Genomic DNA, 6,943 nt, shown 5'->3' with positions numbered 1-6,943 from the left:
GATGAATGTTTTGCCAATTTGCTTATATATATACACATAATGTTTAGCACTGTCTTTTATCATAAGCCTAACTAGTAAAATATACAAGAAAATAATCATGTTGTGAAAAAGTGACCAAAACCATGTACTGAATGCACAGCTTCTGTACCTTGTGCACCGTCTTGTGCCTCTCCTCCATCTGCCTCCTCCTTCCCATCTCCCTCCCCAGGAACTTCAGAGTTATCTCCTACAGAGTAACCTGACTGTAAGTGTTGACACTTAACCAAAATACGATACTTTCTTATCTAAGGCTTGCCATTTGTGATATTTAGTAATAAGATAGGATTACTGATTCTCTTTAATCAACTGAAAATAGATTGAAGCTATAAAGAATGAAGGCTTTTCTTTGAAATGTAAACTGTCACATTGAGAAGCTAAAAACTCCTTATTGCATAAAATAGTTCATTTGGTGTTGAAAAGATAGGAATGCTGGTGTGTGAGAAGTAAAAAAAAAAAAAAAAAAGAAAAAAAAAAGAAAAAAAAAGAAAAAGGAAAAAAAAAAAGACTTGAGGAAAGATAGAAATAGGAATGAAAACTGGATAAAAAGAAATAACCAACTCCCAGTGTTTTCCCTCTGGATGTGCGTTACCTCTGGCCCACAGCTGCACTTTGGGGACATAAATGAAAGTGGACTGAGTCTAATGTGAGGGGATTAAGAGACCAGTGAAAAGTTTGGTCTCAAGGTTTATTTGTACCAGGAGATGAACTTTTGCAAAATTAATTGAGAGTATATTAGTATCAGAATCATAAATATAAGAGTTTTGTATATGTGATAATTATTAACCTTAGTGTTTTATCTCAGTTGTATTCCCAGAATTTCTGTAAACTCAACTTAGTTGCAGAATTTTAGTCATTCTTTTAACAATTTTTAAAAATTTAGTTTGTATCTTCCATTTGATAAGGAGCTGATACCAGAATAATATTAAGTTCTTAAAACAGGAAAGGTCCACTAATGCAGCTGCAGGCTCTTAGATGGGCTGCTGACTTGTGGAATCATCTAATGTACTAATGTAAACCTCGATGGGTGACTTAGTTATAAGGATATGGAATCCTCACATTGCAGACATTTTGCAACCCTTTTGTGACCTTGTTACAAATATTTAAAGTTGTGTTCAAGTTCTGCTTTGCTGTTTAATAAAAAGCTGTTTCAGAGGTTGTGTGTGTTGGATACACTTGCTAAGTCCATGTGCATTGGGTATCCAGGGTTTGCAGAATCATATCAATAGTGTATCTTATTAAAGGACCCACGACTGCTACAGGGTTAGTCACTTTTTAGTAACAGTGTTGCAGAAGCTTAGCCTTGTGTTAAAGGTCTAGAGAAGGGGCTGTTTGGTTAGGCTCCTTACCCTCACTTGTTTCCAGGCTAGAGGGCTCTGCTGCATACATAGATCTGTCATTTTCAGCCATTTCTCTTTCCCTGGTCTAGAGTGCTGTGGAACAGGATAACCAAGTAGAAAGCTCTCAGCATGGACAGTGGATTCAATATTCAGATCTGAGGCAGTTGTGGAATGGTACTTGGAGACAAGTTCTCTAATGTAGACCCTGAGTCTCTAATCAAGGTTTTCCTTTCTCACTGGCTCCTGTGACTTTCCCCCATCTCCACCTGTCAGGTTGAGGAAATTGCACTTGTTGGCAAGAGCTCGGTGCCCATTGTTTTAAGTCAAGCTCATGTTTTGCTGTTGTTTTTGTTTGTATAACTTTCTCAAAACACCTGAAACTGTTTCCCTAATTGACATGGATTCCATCCATTTGCTTGTATGTACTGAGGTTAGAGGATAACGTGAAGGAGTCTGTCCTCTTTTCCACCATGTGAGTTCTGGGGACCAGGCTCATGTAGTCAGGCTCACGTAGTACCCTAGCCTGAGCCATCTTGTTTTGAATCAGCCTTTTATCTTTGTCCTCTTAGTCTGTGTGTCAGAGACAGTCAGACTTTCTTCTAGCCCTGACTCAGAAGCATTTTTTCTCTAGGAATTGACTCTAACAGAGGAGGCTACCTTAGGACCAACTGAAATGCAGGTGGGAGAGCAGCCCCTGAGGCTGCAGAGCTGGCCCTGTCCCTCAATGGCTGCAACAGTTTGGGAGAGTGGGCTCTGCACCCACCTGGGAAGCATAATAAAGTTGCCCCTGCTGGAGTGGTTGTGGGTGAGCTGACCCCTAGGGGCATGAAAATGGAAGAGCTGGCTCTGCCCCTTGCTGACTGGCATTGGGTAAGTCAGGGCAGTGCTGGACAGCTTGCCCTGGTGGCGTGGTGCTGAAGAGCTGGTGGTCTGACCAGTTCAGCTACAACACAGGCCCAAATCTAGGGCTTTAAGTTGGCCACCCCAACATCTCCATTTTGTATGAACTTCTGGAGCTTGTTAAGGGACTGGACCTGCACACCCACAGCTGTGGGACCTCTGTGGCACAGGGCACAAACTGAACATCCTAGAGGAGTCCCAGTGAGGATCCAGTACTGATAGTTTAGCAGCCTCAAACCAGACCAAGGGCTCACTGCAATGAACATTTTCAAACAAGTGTGGACAAAGGATATACTGTGTGACACAGTCTCACACACTATAGCTTCCATAACAAGATCTCTTTGTTATTGAGGGTGGATATGAAGGGATGGGAAGATGAATGGGTTTAGGATGCAAAATATGATATTCACAAAGAATCAAAAAATTAAAAAAAAGGAAAAAAGGATGCAGAACTCTGAGCTCCTTTTCCAGCACCATGTCTGCCTGCTGCTATGCTTCTTGTCATGATGACAGTGAATTAAACCTGAACTGTAAGGCAGCTCCAGTTAAGTGTTTTCCTTTATAAGAGTTGCTGAGGTCATGGTGTCTCTTCATAGAACACTAAGACACTTAGTGTCTTAGTTAGGGTTTTATTGCTGTGAACAGACACCATGACCAAGGCAAGTTTTATAAATAACAACATTTAATTGAGGCTGGCTTACAGGTTCAGAGGTTCAGTCAGTTATCAAGACAAGAGCATGGCAGCATCTAGGCAGGCATGGTACAGGAGGAGCTGAGAGCTCTACATCTTCATCCAAAGGAAGCCAGGAACAGACTGAGCAGCCTCAGGCAGCTAGGAGGAGTGTCTCCAAGCCCAGCCCCAGAGTGACACACTTCCTCTAACAAGGCCACGCCTTCTAATCGTGCCACTCCCTAGGTTGTCCCCATATGCAAGCCATCACACTTAGGTTCACCTTGGCCTCTAGAACTGTGGAAATTAACTTGTTTAGAAGTCACCTAGACTGTAGTACTTTGATAGCAGTCAGAGAGATGGTGGCTCCTCCCCTTCTTTCAGTACTGACACTCTGCATTCCGCTGTATACCACAATCCCTAATTTGGAACTTACAGGGCCAGATGCTCCAGAACTCGGCATCTTCCAGATTTTATAAAATGTTATGATTTATTGGCAACTTGTTTTTACATGAGAGTCCATAAAAATTAGTGTTCCATGGGATGAGGGTAAGCACATGATGTGCGTGAACCTGGGAGGTCGGGTGAGCTGGAGTGAGTGTGGGTGTGCCGGGTGTGAAGCTACTTGAACAGAGATAGATTTTCCTTTCTTGAACTGTACAAAGCAATAGACTAAAGTCAGGTAAGCATCTACCTGGAAGGTAGGTTGTGGCACCTCGCCCTTATTCCTGGCCAGTCCTTCCCCTTGATAAGTGGTTCTTTTCATCGGATAAAGGGAGAGTAGGATTTTTAGAACCTAAGATCAATTTTTATGATCAAAAGCAAAGAAAAATGGGGTCTCAGTTCTTTATCCTGAAAAGCTCTACTGTTTGATAATGCTTTCTTCAGCCTTGAGTTCAATCCTCATTCCTGATTGCTGTTAGGAGCTTCTTCAAGGCTGACAGAACCAACAAGTATTGGAGGCTGCTTTCATAAGACTGCTGTCATGAGTGTCCATGGACAGCTGGGAATACCATTGCCTTTTAGCTTCTTCCAGAAAACTACAGTCCACTCCACTAAAACCAGAAATTCATCAAGTCTTAATGGCAGATTCACTGTAACAAAGGCTTGTGCCACGACATCACAGTGTCCCTGGGTAGCCCTGGAACTCACTGTGTAGACCAGGCTGGCTGTAAACACAGGAGATCTACCACCTCTCCCTCCCAGGCGTGGGGTTAAAGGCACAGCACCATGGTCAGCCCAGGAGCAGTGATGACAGAGCTGAAGTCATGCTGTAGTTGGTTTTATTGGTCTTGTTTTATGGTTTACAGCAGGTTTATCAAGTGTCTGCTATTAAAACTTGAAGACAATCCCGAGGTAACAAAGAATGCTGATTGCGTTCCTTGAACACCCACCAGAATGTAAGATGCTGTGGTCGGTATGGACAGATGGCTTCCTAGTTGTCCCAGTGCCTACAGACTGTCCTTACTGTCTGCAGTGGAGACACTAAATATTTCCAGAGAAGGCTCAGTGGCTAAGTTTATGCCATTCTTGCAAAGTTCTCAGCACTTGAATGCTCAGCTCACAACTCCCTCTAACACAGGTCCAGGGGGTGCCTAGGTACACAATAACCCATACAGACATATGCATAACTCCACAAAGCACAACACAACCACATAAAACTAATACTATTTTTCAATGCTTACAAGTTCTCTTCTGTCAGCCTGCCTCATCTAACCTGTCAAGAGGCATGGCCCCCATGGGCTCATATATTTGAATACTTGGTCCCTGGATGGTAGAGCTGTTTGGGAAGGATTAGGAGTTGTGACCTTGTTGGAGGATGTGTGCCACTAGGGTGGGCCTCGAGGTTTCAAAAGATTAGTGCCATTCCCAGTGTGCTCTTTGCCTCCTACTTGCAGATGAAGACCGAAGCTCTCAGCTGTTCCTGCTGCTGTTAGGTCAACATAAATCCCATTTATCTTCATTTAAGGACCAGTTCTGATTTCAAAAAAGACCATAAGACACCAACTCCAGGGACAGATGATAAAATCCAGAACAAGATCATGAAACCCTCTCCCAAAGAACAGCCTGGGGATAACCACAAAAATGGGGAAGTATCTCAGGACGGGCATCTGTGCGGGGCAGCCATATTTCAGCATGTGGTTAAATGTTCATGACAGGAATGCAGTCCACTGGCCACCTGTGACCCCCTAGCATCCAAATGAAATTTCAGATTATCCAATCTTCCTAGAGTTGCCCCTGTTCCCTATAAGAAGGCCTGCATGTCTTTGTCTGGAGAATGGTTGACCCTCACACACTGGGTGTCTCTGCAGATCTGAGTCTGGGGGTCTTCCTTCAGTGAGTCTTGGACTCTCACGCTGCCATACATTTGTTCCGCCATGGTAGAATGTGATTGGCTGAGACCATAAACCCGGCTAAACACTTTGTTTAAGTGCCTTGGTCACAGTGTCTTATCACAACAGTAGAAAAAACTAAGAGCTTCATTTCCTATCCACCTCACAGGCAAATATGGTACCTATATGCTTTGGGAATAAGTGGCAGACAGTTATTGGAAATACGTTTTCTGTAAATTATTTTATATAAAAGATTTAAGCAATTGTTGATGTCTCCCCTATATTTCATCTTTACATCATGCTAAAGGTAAAACACAGCCAAAATCTAGAAGAGAGAGAGCCATATAGGTAGGTGTCTAGAGTGTAAGTTATGGGCTATTTTGAACAATTCCTATGTAAATATAAAACTAGTGTAGGCTCACATGTACACACACACAAAGTTCAGAGAACTTTGAAACTCAGATCTTTCTTTGCCCACTGAGCCTCCCTGGCCTGATGAAACCATTTGGAGAATTCTAGATTTTATGGTACACTGAATCCATCACAGTGGTTCATCTTATACACGAACTTCCTGTTGAGATTTTGTCTTTTACAGTCTATTGTAATGCTAAGTATGGCCCCAAGATCTGGGGTCTGCCCAAGTTAACTCTGATTGGTGAATAAAGATGCCGGGAGCCAATAGCTGGGCAGGAGAGAGATAGGTGGGGTTGAGTTTTCGCAGGCTTGGGTGAGGAGAGATGATGGGAAGGAGAGAGATGGAGCCACCGTGGAAAAAGAAGAATGATGGGGAGGGAGAGAGAGCAAGCCGCCATGATGTAGGAGTAAAGGAACCTCGCCATGTGGGCTGGTTCCCAGATAGGACAGGGTGAACTTCGAGTGGCAGGTGTCCTGCGAGTGTGCTGCTAAGGCGTATTAGAATATAAAGGCTGCGTGTCTTCCATCCCAGAACATAAACGGGCAAAGGCAGATAGAAACCCTGTGGTAGGATTTTTAATAATTATTTGCTACAACTTCCACCATGTATTCCTCCAAATGGAGAGTAACCAACACGGATATCATCCTAGAGGAGGGTCAATGGGAGGGAGCCTGGTGGACAAGTATTTTCAAGGAAAAGAAGCAGAGCTGACAACAGAAGACACAGCTCAGCCAACAAGAGCACAGGTTGCTCTTGCAGAGGAGCCAGTTCAGTTCCCAGCACCACCATGGACCAACGCTCATTCCTCATGACCAGTGTTCTCTTTGGGTCCCCGTGGGTACCTGGGTACCTGTGTATGTACACAGATCCAGGTGCATGGACATACAAGTGAAATAAACCTTCAGAAAATTACTTTAGTAAAAGGCTGAAAAAGACTAAGAAAGCAAAACACACACACACACATACAACATATATTTATCTTTTATTAGGGAAAATGATAAATTCAAGTAATTATAAAAAATAAAATCAGATTAGGATAAAGAAAGAAGCCACTTGGCTATTAAAACTCTTGCCAGTTGCATAGGTGTCATGTGTTATTCACAAAGGGAGACACAGCCAGGAATCCGTAGTGATGTTTGCGTGGTTTCTCATGCGTTTCCATCCCAGCACTGAGGGGCTGATACAGGAGGATTGTGTCAAGAGTGGAGCCTAGGCTACACGGGTTCTAAGCCAGCCAGAGCTAGAGTTA

Source organism: Micromys minutus, assembly GCF_963924665.1.
Source record: "Micromys minutus genome assembly, chromosome: 24".
Taxonomy (NCBI): Eukaryota; Metazoa; Chordata; class Mammalia; order Rodentia; family Muridae; genus Micromys; species Micromys minutus.
Note: the sequence above shows the minus strand (reverse complement) of the source record.